The sequence below is a fragment of the Procambarus clarkii genome, chromosome 63 (genome assembly GCF_040958095.1).
Source record: "Procambarus clarkii isolate CNS0578487 chromosome 63, FALCON_Pclarkii_2.0, whole genome shotgun sequence".
Classification (NCBI taxonomy): Eukaryota; Metazoa; Arthropoda; class Malacostraca; order Decapoda; family Cambaridae; genus Procambarus; species Procambarus clarkii.
The window spans coordinates 8591576-8609287 of NC_091212.1; the positions used below are offsets into that span (position 1 = coordinate 8591576).

Sequence of the window (17712 nt, forward strand, 5' to 3'; positions counted from 1 at the left end):
ATATATATATATATTGAATATGACTAAATAGTCCGTGTTGATTAGTTTCTTGTTTAGGGCTAATAAAAATTAACTGTAGAAGACAGTACACTTATTATAAATTTACACAACGTTTCGCCCCTACAAGGTAGGTTCGAAACGTTGGCTGTGGGAGCTTAGTTAAAGCAGAGGCAAGAGAAGGACTTTTGGCCTTTGTCTCTAAACTTCAAAGCTTTTATGACCTCCCAAAGTTACACAAAGCTAGAGTGGCCTTAACAAACCCATGGCCGGGTGGACCGGCCTACAGTAGCCGGGTGGACCGGCTTACAGTAGCCGGGTGGACCGGCTTACAGTAGCCGGGTGGACCGGCTTACAGTAGCCGGGTGGACCGGCCTACAGTAGCCGGGTGGACCGGCTTACAGTAGCCGGGTGGACCGGCTTACAGTAGCCGGGTGGACCGGCCTACAGTAGCCGGGTGGACCGGCCTACAGTAGCCGGCCTACAAATCAACACATCTCTACTCATATCTTCACTTCTCATCGAGTGATCCTCTATCAGTGAAGAGATCGCAGTACCCCGCTCCGTGGGTATACGGACAAAGCGGATTACCAGCAGTAACCACAATTTTCAGGAAGCCTTAAGTGAGGCTTCAAGGCTTCCCACCTCCTTGAAAGCCTTGTTCCCAACACAAGGCTTCCATGGGCACCACACCAGAAACAAACCCCTATTTGATATTCCAAGAGTACGACTTAATCAAACTAGAAATGCTCTACAAATCAAGGGACCCAGAATGTGGATTAACCTCCCCAATCACGTCAAAGGCTGTAGAGATACAAAATAAATACTACCTAATAAACTCCATGTAACCTACCTTACCTCTAAATGTCAACGCATGTCTTACTATTTTAAACAATGCTGAATGTTGACCAACTTGTATAATTGCTATTTTCTGCCATGTTCCCCCATTTTTTATTTTTTATTTTTTAAATAATGTACTTTAAGCTCAATTACTGTTAAGTTTTAGTCTAAGTGTTTGTTCCCCCCCCCCCCACCCCCTCACCTTGCCCGAAACGCTATGCGTACTAGTGGCTTTAGGTATTGTATATACTAACTCTATCTTTAAATTCCAATTCATCTTCAATGTATGTACCTTCAGCTGAATAAAAACTCTAATCTAAATCTAAATAGGGGTCAAATGAGTCCACAAGTCCGCTGACTTGTGGACTCATGTCAGCAACAACGGCTACCCAGAGGAGACTCTTCAGTCCGCACTAAGATAACCCCACCAAAGAACACACACACACACCAGAGAACTCCACCTAAACGGAACACGAATGAGAGGATAATCCTTCCTCTATTTCCCAGGTACAGCAGAGAAGCTTTTCACCAAGACCTCCTCACCTTATGGGACCGGCTTAGTCCCACCTGTAGGGCCCACCTGTAGGGCCCACCTGTGGGACCCACCTCTGGGACCCACCTGTGGGGCCCACCTCTGGGACCCACCTCTGGGACCCACCTCTGGGACCCACCTCTGGGACCCACCTCTGGGACCCACCTCTGGGACCCACCTCTGGGACCCACCTCTGGGACCCACCTCTGGGACCCACCTCTGGGGGACACCCAGCCTGGCCAAGCTTCCCACACATGTACCTGCCGTAATGATTGGAGGGACCAAAGTCATATCACTGAGGGACATCTTAGCCAAAGCCAAGTTTCCTTGACACCCTGGAGGGTAAGGGGGGAGACAATTAAACCTTAAACACTTGTGAGAGAGCTAAGGAGGACCCGCCCCTTAAAGTGTTCTTGCATCGTGATTGATTTGCAAGACGATTTCTCCAAATGTCATATTTGTTCAAGGTTGACTAAAAGAATAAATATTAAGTATAGAATGTATTATACACTAATTATAAATTTACACAACTTTTCGAACGTATCTTGAAGGTTCAATAAGTGTAAATTTATAATGCTAAAATATTATAATATTTTATAATACGTTGTGTAAATTTACACAACGTTTATTATATATTGTAAATCGATAATACGTTGTGTAAATTTATAATAAGTGTAATACATTCTACAGTAAATAGTTATTCTTTTAGTTATCCCGTGGGCGGTGGTGGACCCCATACCCATCCCGTGGGCAGTGGTGGACCCCATACCCATCCCGTGGGCAGTGGTGGACCCCATACCCATCCCGTGGGCGGTGGTGGACCCCATACCCATCCCGTGGGCGGTGGTGGACCCCATACCCATCCCGTGGGCAGTGGTGGACCCCATACCCATCCCGTGGGCAGTGGTGGACCCCATACCCATCCCGTGGGCGGTGGTGGACCCCATACCCATCCCGTGGGCGGTGGTGGACCCCATACCCATCCCGTGGGCGGTGGTGGACCCCATACCCATCCCGTGGGCAGTGGTGGACCCCATACCCATCCCGTGGGCAGTGGTGGACCCCATACCCATCCCGTGGGCGGTGGTGGACCCCATACCCATCCCGTGGGCGGTGGTGGACCCCATACCCATCCCGTGGGCAGTGGTGGACCCCATACCCATCCCGTGGGCAGTGGTGGACCCCATACCCATCCCGTGGGCGGTGGTGGACCCCATACCCATCCCGTGGGCAGTGTTGGACCCCATACCCATCCCGTGGGCAGTGGTGGACCCCATACCCATCCCGTGGGCAGTGGTGGACCCCATACCCATCCAGTGGGCAGTGGTGGACCCCATACCCATCCCGTGGGCAGTGGTGGACCCCATACCCATCCCGTGGGCGGTGGTGGACCCCATACCCATCCCGTGGGCGGTGGTGGACCCCATACCCATCCCGTGGGCCGTGGTGGACCCCATACCCATCCCGTGGGCAGTGGTGGACCCCATACCCATCCCGTGGGCAGTGGTGGACCCCATACCCATCCCGTGGGCGGTGGTGGACCCCATACCCATCCCGTGGGCGGTGGTGGACCCCATACTCATCCCGTGGGCGGTGGTGGACCCCATACCCATCCCGTGGGCGGTGGTGGACCCCATACCCATCCCATGGGCGGTGGTGGACCCCATACGCATCCCGTGGGCGGTGGTGGACCCCATACCCATCCCATGGGCGGTGGTGGACCCCATACGCATCCCGTGGGCGGTGGTGGACCCCATACCCATCCCGCGGGCAGTGGTGGACCCCATACCCATCCCGCGGGCAGTGGTGAACCCCATACCCACCCATCCCGTGGAAGGGAACCATTCCACCACTGCCCACAGGGCGCGTAAAAGCACCAAGACTTTCTTCTCCAATCTTGGTACTAAGCCCGACGGAGAACCAAGAGGACTCAAGAGGTGACAGCTACCTGTACCAGGACATGAATGTGGAAATAGAGTAGAGAGAGACACTGCATGTCGCCTTGGGCTAATTAAACCGTTGACCTTTTATGTAACTAGTCTTTTGTGTATTAAATGCAATTAAAGAAATTTGTGTACACATAACACTTTTACGTGTAAATTAACTGTCAGCATTACCAATAACCAAAAAAACACCGACAACATGTTATCATTCATATAGATTCGAAAACTGCCATTGAACCCTTGTAAACAAGAAGACATACTTGATAACATCCATCTGATCACAAATGTCATATTATTAAAGCAAACACTGAAACATCAAGACTTTCGGGTGCTCATCAACTGGGTGCCAAGTCATGTGGGAATAATAGGAAATGACATTGCAAATGAAGCTGCAAAACTTGCAACTAAGAGAAGAAATGTAGACCTTTACATACCACAGAGTCTATCACAGATTAATAAAGTATTAGAGCAATGCAAAAGATGTACAGTGACCACAACACAGCAGAAGGAAGAAGTTGTTAAACACGTGGGACAAAATCTTACTGAAGCGACCATAAGAGTCATAAATACTCATACTCCGCCCAAGTAAAACAGAAACAAGCAACACTTAGTGGACCAGTCAGAGGCTTAGGGCCCGCGCAGTGGGCCAGCCAGAGGCTTAGGGCCCGCCCAGTGGGCCAGCCAGAGGCTTGGGGCCCGCGCAGTGGGCCAGCCAGAGGCTTGGGGCCCGCGCAGTGGGCCAGCCAGAGGCTTAGGGCCCGCGCAGTGGGCCAGCCAGAGGCTTAGGGCCCGCGCAGTGGGCCAGCCAGAGGCTTAGGGCCCGCGCTGGAATATCCATGCAAAAAAATGACCAAAAAGCCTTCAAGACCAACATTTCCGGTCAGGCCCACAGAGGGAAAGAAGACCAACGCCTCAGACCTGGACCAAAGGTAATATTGATGTGCGATAAGCAACAAGGAATACCTCTCCCTCCCTAAGCACGCTGACCCCCCCTGACCCCCTGGACCCCCTAGATCCCCTGACCCACCCCCTGGACCCCGTCCTGACCCCAGCACCCCGTCCCTCCACCAACCGGATCTCACATGTACGCATTTATCACTTCATATCTACGCCACACAGGTACGCGTTTATAACCTCATATGTACATACGCGCCGCCACGCACTCGCTGACCTTACGGTGATGCTGGTCGTGGTGGTGGCCCCCTCCAGTGTGTGGCACTCAGTGAGTGACACTCAGGCCTCCAGTGAGTGACACTCAGGCCTCCAGTGAGTGACACCCACCAGGGTACACGGGAGGAGTCAGAGCACCAGAATGACCCCATAGACAGAAGGACCCCCCCCCCCCCACTTTGCCTCACCCGTTACCCTCCTCACCCGTCACCTCACCTCACTCCCTCACCCGTCTCCTCACCCGTCTCCTCACCCGTCACCTCACCCGTCACCTCTACCCGTCCAGACCAGGTCTGGGCCAAAAGAGGAAACTGTACTTTAGGTGATTCCGCTCTGCGTCGCGAGCAAGGATGGCTGCCCTCCTCTACACCCTTCAGGACACATGAGCAGCCTGAGGGCAGCAATATTCCTGGAGAGAGGGAACTATCAGCAGCCCAACCACTTGGGACGGTCGGGGGATTGAACGCCGACCTGCATGAAGAGAGACCGTCGCTCTACCGTCCAACCCAAGTGGTTGGAAACATCAACACAATCTCGTAGACTTGAGGCAAGGTGACATTCACACCAGTTGCTCCATCTATCATCATTCTATTATGCAGGAAGAACCGCACGTCTATGGGTCATCCAATAATGTTAGCAGACTTCTAGATGTTACCACTGCTAGGCTTAGGCTCGGCTACAAGTACCTCTGGCAGTTTACACCACCTGCTGATGTAGACTTGACTAAATGTAAACTCTGTCAGCAGAACTATTCCCACACTTTGTGTCATTATATAATGGAATGTGAACAAAATCGCGGCATTCAGAGATAACACCATCAATGGTGTCCAATAAATGTGTTAAGTTCTTCATTCAAAGCTGCCGCCCAGTTGGGTGGGTGTGGGGCACATGACTGTAAAGCTGTCGCCCAGTTGGGTGGGTGTGGAGCACATGACTGTAAAGCTGCCGCCCAGTTGGGTGGGTGTGGAGCACATGACTGTAAAGCTGTCGCCCAGTTGGGTGGGTGTGGAGCACATGACTAAAGCTGCCGCCCAGTTGGGTGGGTGTGGAGCACATGACTGTAAAGCTGCCGTCCAGTTGGGTGGGTGTGGAGCACATGACTGTAAAGCTGTCGCCCAGTTGGGTGGGTGTGGAGCACATGACTGTAAAGCTGCCGTCCAGTTGGGTGGGTGTGGAGCAGATGACTGTAAAGCTGCCGCCCAGTTGGGTGGGTGTGGAGCACATGACTGTAAAGCTGCCGCCCAGTTGGGTGGGTGTGGAGCACATGACTGTAAAGCTGCCGTCCAGTTGGGTGGGTGTGGAGCACATGACTGTAAAGCTGCCGCCCAGTTGGGTGGGTGTGGAGCACATGACTGTAAAGCTGCCGCCCAGTTGGGTGGGTGTGGAGCACATGACTGTAAAGCTGCCGTCCAGTTGGGTGGGTGTGGAGCACATGACTGTAAAGCTGCCGCCCAGTTGGGTGGGTGTGGAGCACATGACTGTAAAGCTGCCGCCCAGTTGGGTGGGTGTGGAGCACATGACTGTAAAGCTGCCGTCCAGTTGGGTGGGTGTGGAGCACATGACTGTAAAGCTGCCGCCCAGTTGGGTGGGTGTGGAGCACATGACTGTAAAGCTGCCGCCCAGTTGGGTGGGTGTGGAGCACATGACTGTAAAGCTGCCGCCCAGTTGGGTGGGTGTGGAGCAAGACTAGTAACTGTACGTGTGACTCACCATAGATGTAAAGTGCCTTGTATAGTGACTGTTGTGAGCCTCTTGTGGATCATTTGTCACACAAAAGATTATTGATGTGTGTATTTGTGTACATGGATGTATATATATGTACATGTGTATATAACATTAACAATTATGTAACTAGCTTCACAAGACTGTCACCAGAGCCTTATTGAAACATGAGTAGACTCACCAGAGCTTCATACAACACCCACCAAACACTCATGAACCACCGCTCGTTAAACACACGTTAGCCAAGCGGGCCCTTCCCCCTTGACCAGCCACTCCGTAACAAACGCAGCCTACTAAGCTACCCGGCAGCGCACTAACCCACACACCCCACCTAACCCTCTCGAGGCAGTGAACACATACATGAACATAAGAGATACTTTTGAGTATCTTTTTTCCATTAGAAGGTTGCGTTTGTACCGTTCGTTAACATAACGTGAAGAAGCAATAAGATGCTTATCTTAACATACTAAGAAGGTTAGGTGAGGTCGGTGTTTTCTATGAAGCTTTTCAAGGTAAATTAAAATATTTACAATCAATTAGTATGTCACATATACACTTATTAAATAAACCAATATTGACTGAAAGCAAGTGCGAGAACGGGTTGCGACATAGCTGATGGGACGCCATAGGAGAAAAACCGGGGTCAGAAACGTGGTCTGAGACTTAAGTGGTATACAAGATGCTATACGACGTGTTTGACACCACTTACGGGCTCACCATAGCCCGTGCTACATGGACACTTCGTTCTCAGTTGCTAAATCTGAAACAACATTGTTTGGCATATTCAAATGAGGAAGGGAAAGGGAAGTATTAGGGGGGGGGGGGGGAGCGCCCAAGCCATTACGACTATGTGGCACTGGGAAGGCGGATCAGGATAAGGATTTGGGTTGTGGACGGTCGGAGATTGAGCGCCGACCTGCATGAAGAGAGGCCGTCGATCTGCCGTTTAGCCCAAGTGGTTGGGGGGGGGGGGGTGGTGAGAGAGAGAGAGAGAGAGAGAGAGAGAGAGAGAGAGAGAGAGAGAGAGAGAGAGAGAGAGAGAGAGAGAGAGAGAGAGAGAGACAGAGAGACAGAGAGACAGAGAGACAGAGAGAGATATTTCACCAGGCAAGTTTGACGATCATCTTAGTAAAAAACAAAAGGTCGCCATTCTGGTGATCAGGTAAGGTCTCCGTCATCATAATATTAAACTACCTTATTATCTATAATACAAATAAAGTTTAAGCCAAATATAATGATGGAAGTCGTCCAGCAGCTTCGACGGTGACCCCCCCCCCCACACACACACGCACACACGCGCGCGCACAAGCACACACACACACACACACACACACACACACACACACACACACACACACACACACACACACACACACACACACACGGTAACCTTGGCAGCTGCCTGAAGCTGGCTCACCCGGAAGGCCAGCCAGCTGCGCCACCAGCAGGCGCAGCTGGTGCGGCTGGCTTAGTCCCTCCCGCCTCCAGGGCCGGCTGGCGCCCCCGCCACCCTAAGACCTCCCCCGCCACCCCGAAGACCTCCAACCACAGAAGAACAGCTACTACCCATATATATATATGGGTATATATATATATATATATATATATATATATATGTCGTACCTAGTAGCCAGAACTCACTTCTCAGCCTACTATTCAAGGCCCGATTTGCCTAATAAGCCAAGTTTTCATGAATTAATATATTTTCTCTATTTATTTTCTTATGAAATGATAAAGCTACCCATTTCATTATGTATGAGGTCAATTGTTTTTTATTGGAGATAAAATTAAAGTAGATATATGACCGAACCTAACCAACCCTACCTAACCTAACCTAACCTATCTTTATAGGTTAGGTTAGGTTAGGTAGCCGAAAAAGTTAGGTTAGGTTAGGTTAGGTAGGTTAGGTAGTCGAAAAACAATTAATTCATGAAAACTTGGCTTATTAGGCAAATCGGGCCTTGCATATTAGGCTGAGAAGTGAGTTCTGGCTACTAGGTACGACATATATATATATATATATATATATATATATATATATATATATATATATATATATATAATGTTGCATAGAGGTTACCATGGGGAGACTGTGTACTGGACTGTCGCCCATCTTGCCTTATTGGTCTTTAGGAGAGGAAGGGAATGCGATCTTTTAGCGCAGTTGTTTACGTTCTTGGCTCACAACTGAGGGTTCGATCCCCCCCCCCCCCCTTGCAGGACAGAAGCAGTTGGGCGCGTTTCCTTTCACTTTATGCCTCTGTTCACCTAGCAATAAAACAGGTACCCAGGAGTTAAGCAACTGGCGTGTTGGGGCTTGTGGAGTATAGGCTGTTGGCCCTCAATAAGACCTAACTTAACCTCTCCTAGGCCTATTTTAGGCCTAATAGTACATTTATGTATTATACTATGTACATATATGTACTATAGTACATATATGTACTATAGGCCTAGGAATATTTAGGTTTCGTTTTTTAGCCATTTTTTCGGACTATAAAATGAATAGTACAAAAAGTGGTTTACTGTGGTCCATCACTGTGGTCCATCTCTACGGTCCATCACTGTGGTCCATCACTGTGGTCCATCACTGTGGTCCATCTCTACGGTCCATCACTGTGGTCCATCACTGTGGTCCATCACTGTGGTCCATCACTGTGGTCCATTACTGTGGTCCATCACTGCGGTCCATCACTGTGGTCTATCTCTACGGTCCATCACTGTGGTCCATCTCTACGGTCCATCACTGTGGTCCATCACTGTGGTCCATCACTGCGGTCCATCACTGCGGTCCATCACTGTGGTCCATCACTGGGGTCCATCACTGGGGTCCATCACTGGGGTCCATCACTGGGGTCCATCACTGCGGTCCATCACTGTGGTCCATCACTGCGGTCCATCACTGTGGTCCATCACTGTGGTCCATCACTGTGGTCCATCACTGGGGTTCATCACTGTGGTCCATCACTGTGGTCCATCACTGTGGTCCATCACTGTGGTCCATCACTGTGGTCCATTACTGTGGTCCATCACTGCGGTCCATCACTGTGGTCCATCACTGCGGTCCATCACTGTGGTCCATCACTGTGGTCCATCACTGTGGTCCATCACTGGGGTTCATCACTGTGGTCCATCACTGTGGTCCATCACTGTGGTCCATCACTGTGGTCCATCACTGTGGTCCATCACTGTGGTCCATTACTGTGGTCCATCACTGTGGTCCATCACTGTGGTCCATCACTGCGGTCCATCACTGCGGTCCATCACTGTGGTCCATCACTGTGGTCCATCTCTACGGTCCATCACTGTGGTCCATCTCTACGGTCCATCACTGTGGTCCATCACTGTGGTCCATCACTATGGTCCATCACTGTGGTCCATCACTGTGGTCCATCACTGTGGTCCATCTCTACGGTCCATCACTGTGGTCCATCACTGGGGTTCATCACTGTGGTCCATCACTGTGGTCCATCACTGTGGTCCATCACTGTGGTCCATCACTGTGGTCCATCACTGTGGTCCATCACTGCGGTCCATCACTGCGGTCCATCACTGTGGTCCATCACTGTGGTCTATCTCTACGGTCCATCACTGTGGTCCATCTCTACGGTCCATCACTGTGGTCCATCACTGTGGTCCATCACTGCGGTCCATCACTGCGGTCCATCACTGTGGTCCATCACTGGGGTCCATCACTGGGGTCCATCACTGGGGTCCATCACTGGGGTCCATCACTGCGGTCCATCACTGTGGTCCATCACTGTGGTCCATCACTGGGGTCCATCACTGGGGTCCATCACTGCGGTCCATTACTGCGGTCCATTACTGCGGTCCATCACTAGGGTTGAGAGGCGGGACCAAAGAGCCAAAGCTCAACCCCCGCAAGCACAAATAGGTGAGTACACACACATCCAGGAAGCAGCCTGTAACAGGTGCATCAGGGTGAAAGAAACTGTCCATTTTGTTTCTCACTGACGCCGGGAATCGAACCAGGGCCACAGGATTACGTGTCCAGCGTGCTGTCCACACCGCCACTGGCGCCCTAACGTACACGCACGCGGCGTGGGTGTGTGTACTCACCTAATTGTGCTTGCGGGGGTTGAGCTCTGGCTCTTTGGTCCCGCCTCTCAACTGTCAATCAACTGGTGTACAGATTCCTGAGCCTACTGGGCTCTATCATATCTACATTATAAACTGTGTATGGAGTCAGCCTCCACCACTACACTTCCTAATGCATTCCATTTTAACTACTCTGACACTGAAAAAATTCTTTCTAACGTCTCTGTGGCTCATCTGGGTACTAAGTTTCCACTTGTGTCCCCTTGTTCGTGTCCCACCCGTGCTGAAGAGTTTGTCTTTGTCCACCCTGTCAATTTCCCTGAGAATTTTGTAGGTGGTTATCATGTCTCCCCTTACATTTCTGTTTTCCAGGGATGTGAGGTTCAATTCCTTTAGCCTTTCTTCGTAGCTCATTCCTCTCAGTTCCGGGACGAGCCTGGTGGCATACCGCTGAATCTTCTCTAGCTTTGTCTTGTATTTAACTAGGTATGGACTCCAGGCTGGAGCTGCATACTCCAGGATTGGTCTGACATAAGTGGTATACAGGGTCCTGAACGATTCTTTACACTAGTTTCTAAAGGCAGTTCTTATGTTGGCCAGTCTATCATATGCCGCTGATGATATTCTTTGATGTGGGCCTCTGGAGACAGGTTCGGTGTGATATCAACCCCCAGATCTTTCTCTCTATTTGACTCTCGCAGGATTTCATCTCCCAGATGGTGCCTTGTATTCAGCCTCCTGCTCCCTTCGCCTAATTTCATTACTTTAAACTTTCCTAAGTTGAACTTTAATAGCCATTTTCTAGATTATTCCACCAGTTTGTTCAGGTCGTCCTGTAGTCTCTATCTATTTTGATTCGTCTCATAACTTTTACATCATCACCAAACATTGAGAGGAATGAGTCTATACCCTCCGGAAGATCGTTTACATATATTAGAAACAGGATAGGTTCAAGTACAGAGCCCTGTGGGACCCCGCTGGTGACATCTCGCCACTCTGATGTCTCCCTCCTCACCGTTACTCGCTGTTTCCTGTTGCTTATATACTCCCTTATCCACTGGAGCACCTTACCTTTTGCTCCTGCCTGCTGCTCCAACTTTTGTAACAGCCTTTTGTGAGGTACTGTGTCAAAGGCTTACTGACAGTCCAAGAAAATGCAATCTGCCCACCTTTCTCTTTCTTGCCTAATTTGTGTTGCTTAGTCATAGAATTCTATTAGACCTGTGAGGCACGATTTACCATCTCTGAACCCATGTTGGTGGTGTGTCACAAAGCTCTTTCCCTCCAGATGCTCTACAAGCCTTTTTTTCACAATCTTCTCCATCACCTTGCATGGTATACAAGTTAGGGAAACTGACCTGTAGTTCAGTGCCTCTTGCCTGTCACCCTTCTTGTATATTGGGACTACGTTAGCCGTCTTCCAACTTTCCGGAAGGTCTCCCGTTTCCAGTGACCTGTTATACACCATAGAGAGTGGCACACTTAGTGTTTCTGCACCTTCCTTTAGTATCCATGGTGAGATTCTGTCAGGCCCAACAGCCTTTGTCACATCCAGCTCCAGCAGACACCTTTTGACCTGGTTGATACCTGGTTGATACCTGGTTGATGGGGTTCTGGGAGTTCTTCTACTCCCCAAGCCCGGCCCGAGGCCAGGCTCGACTTGTGAGTTTGGTCCACCAGGCTGTTGCTTGGAGCGGCCCGCAGGCCCACATACCCACCACAGCCCGGTTGGTCCGGCACTCCTTGGAGGAATAAATCTAGTTTCCTCTTGAAAATGTCCACGGTTGTTCCGGCAATATTTCTTATGCTTGCTGGGAGGACGTTGAACAACCGCGGACCTCTGATGTTTATACAGTGTTCTCTGATTGTGCCTATGGCACCTCTGCTCTTCATTGGTTCTATTCTACATTTTCTTCCATGTCGTTCACTCCAGTACGTTGTTATTTTACTGTGTAGATTTGGTACTTGGCCCTCCAGTATCTTCCAGGTGTATATTATTTGATATCTCTCTCGTCTTCTTTCTAGTGAGTACATTTGGAGAGCTTTGAGACGATCCCAATAATTTAGGTGCTTTATTGCATCTATGCGTGCCGTATATGTTCTCTGTATTCCCTCTATTTCAGCAATCTCTCCTGCTCTGAAGGGGAAAGTGAGTACTGAGCAGTACTCAAGACGGGACAACACAAGTGACTTGAAGAGTACAACCATTGTGATGGGATCCCTGGATTTGAAAGTTCTCGTAATCCATCCTATCATTTTTCTGGCTGTCGCAATATTTGCTTGGTTATGCTCCTTAAACGTTAGGTCGTTAGACATTATTATTCCCAAATCCAAAGCTGTTTTCCTACTATGGGTACATTTGATTGTGTTTTGTACTCTGTATTATGTTTAAGGTCCTCATTTTTACCGTACCTGAGTACCTGGAATTTATCACTGTTAAACATCATGTTATTTTCTGATGCCCAGTCGAAAACTTTATTAATATCAGCTTGAAGTTTTTCAATGTCCTCAGCCGAGGTAATTTTCATACTGATTTTTGTGTCATCTGCAAAGGATGATACGAAGCTGTGACTTGTATTTTTGTCTATATCTGATATGAGAATAAGGAAAAGCAGCGGTGCAAGGACTGTACCCTGAGGTACAGAGCTTTTCACTGCACTTGCTGAGTCCTGTTTGACAGAAAACTGAGTATCCAGCGTCCTACTTTACCGGTTATTCCCATTGACTTCATTTTGTGTGCTATCACGCCATGGTCACATTTATCGAAAGCCTTTGCGAAGTCCGTGTATATCACATCAGCATTCTGTTTCTTTTCTAATGCCTCAGTGACTTTGTCGTAGTGCTCAAGTAGCTGTGAGAGGCACGATCTTCCCGCTCGAAATCCATGTTGGCCTGGGTTGTGAAGGTCATTGGTCTCCATGAAATTGGTGACCTGACTCCTAATCACTCTCTCAAATACTTTTATGATGTGCGACCTCATCACTGGTGAGGTCAAATTCCTCCAAGGTTGCTTGGTTTGCCTCATTTAGTGCAGGGACTAAATGCAGGGACGCACTCACATGTGTGTGTGAGTGCGTGTGTGTTTGTGTGTGCGTATGAGCGTGTGCGTATGGGTGTGTGCGTGTGCGTATGTGCGTGTGCGTATGTCTACCTGCCAGCCTCTCCATCCCCCAGTTTGCATATTCCTGTATTAATTTGAATATCTTGAAAGGTAATTCCTACCTGTCTGTCCTCTCCTGCCTGTCACTGTCCAACCACTTGGGCTGGACGGTAGAGCGACGGTCTCGCTTCATGCAGATCGGGACTCAATTTCCGACCGTCCAAGTGGTTAGGCACCATTCCTTCCGCCTGTCCCATTCCAATTCCTTATCCTGACCCCATGACTGGGGGCTTGACAGCTGAGTGGACAGCGCTTGGGATTCGTAGTCCTTCGGTTCCGGGTTCGATCCCCGGTAAAGAAGGAAACAAATGGCCAGAGTTTCTTTCACCCTGATGCTCCTGTTACCTAGCAGTAAATAGGTACTCGGGAGCTAGGCAGCTGCTGCGGGCTGCTTCCTGGGGGATGTGTAACAAAAAAGAGGCCTGGTCGAGGACCGGGCCGCAGGGACACTAAGCCCCGAAACCATCTCAAGATAACCTCAAGATAACTCCTTCACAGTCCAATATAGTTATAATGGCTTGGCGTTTTTCCCTAATAGTTCCCTTCTGTTCCTGCCTTAGACCTAGACGACTCACAAGGGTTCTCACCTAGTTGTGCTTGCGGGGGTTGAGCTCCGACTCTTTGGTCCCGCCTCTTAACTGTCAATCAACTGGTGTACAGGTTCCTGAGCCTACTGGGCTCTATCATATCTACATTTGAAACTGTGTATGGAGTCAGCCTCCACCACATCACTGCCTAATGCATTCCATGTGTTAACTACTCTGACACTGAATACATCGAGCTATGATAACCATTCTTGAGTATGTTGCCCGAGTATCGAACCCCGACCAAATGACCACAAAACCAAATCAGAAAAAGTTTCCAAGTTTCTTTGTTGAGCTCAGGAGGCTCAGCCTTAAAGAAAGACTAAGGTTACTGGACTAGGGCTAACATGACAGCGACGTGTAAGATACTAACGGGAATTGACCAAGTGGCAAACAGTAGAACGATGGACCAAAAATGTGGAAATGGTCCATACACGAGCAGTTGACGAAGGAATTATGATACACACAGAGCCCAATAGGCTCAGGAACCTGTACACCAGATGATTGACAGTTGAGAGGCGGGACCAAAGAGCCAGAGCTCAACCCCCGCAAGCACAAATAGGTGAGTACGGGACACGAGACACAAGAAAATAATAAAAAGGAAAAGATTGGAAGCAAGATAAATGGTAGACATTAACAGAAATAAGTGGGGAGAGAGAGAGACAGACAGAGAGAGAGAGAGAGAGAGAGAGAGAGAGAGAGAGAGGAGAGAGAGAGAGAGAGAGACAGAGAGAGAGAGACAGAGAGAGAGAATATAATCACCATGGGTGGGGGTGGGGACAACACAGGTAGAGGGACAAACAGGAGACAAACAAACGCGGCGAGGTCCGGGGACAGGTGTTTGTACCGGTGGTGGTGACGGGGGGGGGGGGGTGATAGGGGGAGGGGTGGACCTCCCTGGGGGAGTGAGGAAGTTGTCAGGGGTCGGAAACATGAGTGTATAGCGTGGGAGAGGGGGGTTAACGTGGGAGAGGGAGGTTAACGTGGGAGAGGGAGGTTAACGTGGGAGGGGGAGGTTAACGTGGGAGGGGGAGGTTAACGTGGGAGAGGGAGGTTAACGGGGGAGGGGGTTAACGTGGGGGAAGGAGGGGGAGGGGGTTAACGTGGGGGAAGGAGAGGGGAGGGGTTAACCTGAGTCGGGGTGAATAGTGAATGCGGACGTGCATGAGGGGGGCGGAAGGGGGGGGGGTGTTAGGGGGGTGATAAATAAGAGTTGAGAATCAGAGTTTGATTAATTATTACTGAAGGCGGAGGGGAAGGAGAGAAGAGGGGGGTGGGCTTCAGGTAGGGGGGTGGGAGGAGGGGTGAGAGAGGGAAAAGACTTCAGTGAGGGGTAGAGAGAGACAGTGGCAAGAAGGGGCAGTTTGTGTGGGCGTAGTTGGGGGGAGGGGGGTGGCTGGGAGGGGGGGGGGTTGAGGGGGTGGCTGGGAGGGGGGGGTTGAGAGGGGGGGAGGGGGAGGGGGGGGGGCTTGCGTGGGAGAGCAGGGCGGACATTAACCAACCTACCAGTGATTGCACTCCATCAATACACATGTATAATAAATGCAGCTCTTGCATCTGGACTATTCCCCACATACTTCAAGAATGCCACAATAAGATTAATCCCCAAGCCAGGTAAACCCCCAACCCAAACTGAAAATTACAGGCCAATTTCCCTCCTCGAAGTACCAGGTAAAATATTCGAAAAAATAACCAATCAGAGACTTGTGAAGTACATGGAAGAGGAAGGGAAGTATAACACCAGGCAGCATGGGTTTAGACACCACAGAGCGGCCCATACAGCTATAGCCCTGATCTACCAGCATATAGCCAACGCAGTGTCGAAAAAAGATCAGTGTAATATAGTGCTTAGAGACGTCTCGAAAGCCTTCGACAAAGTGTCCAGCCCGTCCTCCAAAGATCCAAAAGTGATTCCATGCACCCGCCAAACCCCCTGTTTATGAATGAAAAGTGGTTTACACACGACTCACAACTGCTGACGTTCGAACATATCCGGAACAAGTGCTTCACTTTCGAATTTTGTTCGAACCACAACGCTATAAATGCTTCACCCACGTACTACAAATACAAATAATCGCCAACAGAACCTAAACACCTAACCTAACCTATCCTATGCCTATATATGCACAATATGCTAATATAATATTAATTTATACTTGAGAAAATTCCCGTTTTGAATAAACAGCATGTTAAAATTTATGAATGGGTCTGTGGGGTCGACCGCTGGATGTAATGGACTTGAGTCGAGGACAGGTTGAAGTGTGGCACAGGTTAAAAATATAAGATATCTGAACTAGGACTTCCTGAGAGATTTACTGCTACTCTCTGCAGCTTTATAGACAACAGTCTATAAACCTAGTAAACAGCCTAGTAAACAACACAGAAATCATCGATAGATACAGCGATAGCAGACGGCTTGACGTTTGCGAGGCACTACACATTAAAAAGTCAACACCAGCAATCAACAGCCAATTAATGCACAACTATATTCTACCCACCTCAAGACTCCGCTCCAATATAGAAGCATCAAGAAATATGGACCAATAGGCTTTCTACAATCACTTCCATTCAATACCCATTGTTTCGTGTTCTGTCTTGTGTTGATGAATTTAATACCCTATTAATACCACCTCACCCCATCCACCTCACTCAAATGTAGATATAAACAAATCGGAGATGTGTAAGTTCTATTCAGTTGTGTATGTGTAAACTAAAGTCTTTGAAAATGTAATAAGTTTTACGAAACGCGCTCAAGTGTCGCGTCAGACTAGAAATAAAAATGAATTTTGGAGAATTGATTTTTGAATTACCACCAACAGTGAAAAGAAATGTACGAAAGATCGAGAAAACTCGTGTTAGAATTATTAATCTTACTTTTTCGGTCATATTTAATAATATATGTCTACAGGAAAGACTGCAACCAAAATATACTAATATGTATGTATATGTATGTGTATGGGTGAGTATATGTATGTATATATATGTATGTATGAACAACTCGATAAATAATATGTATGTATGAACAACTCGATAAATAATATGTATTATAATAAACACCAGCAGTAAACACCAGCGGTAAACACCTGTGGTAAACACCAGCGGTAAACACCTGCGGTAAACACCTGTGGTAAACACCAGCGGTAAACACCTGCGGTAAACACCTGTGGTAAACACCAGCGGTAAACACCTGCGGTAAACACCTGTACTAAACACCAGCGGTAAACACCTGTGGTAAACACCTGCGGTAAACATCAGTGGTAAACACCAGTGGTAAACACCTGCGGTAAACACCAGCGGTAAACACATGTGGTAAACACCAGCGGTAAACACCTGCGGTAAACACCAGCGGTAAACACATGTGGTAAACACCTGCGGTAAACACCTGCGGTAAACACCTGCGGTAAACACCAGCGGTAAACACCTGCGGTAAACACCATCGGTAAACACCAGCGGTAAACACCTGTGGTAAACACCAGCGGTAAACACCATCGGTAAACACCATCGGTAAACACCTGTGGTAAACACCAGCGGTAATCACCTCCGGTAAACACCAGCGGTAAACGCCAGCGGTAAACACCTGTGGTAAACACCTGTGGTAAACACCAGCGGTAAACACCTGCGGTAAACACCTGCGGTAAACACCAGCGGTAAACACCAGCGGTAAACACCAGCGGTAAACACCTGTGGTAAACACCTGCGGTAAACACC

General features: G+C 49.0%; 1 protein-coding gene across 2 annotated transcripts in view; it reads right to left on the bottom strand.

Moving 5' to 3' along the window:
• The window catches only part of LOC123769566 (protein Wnt-5b-like), a 501917-nt gene that overhangs the window by 317577 nt on the left and 166628 nt on the right, over nucleotides 1-17712 (bottom strand). The window lies entirely within an intron of this gene.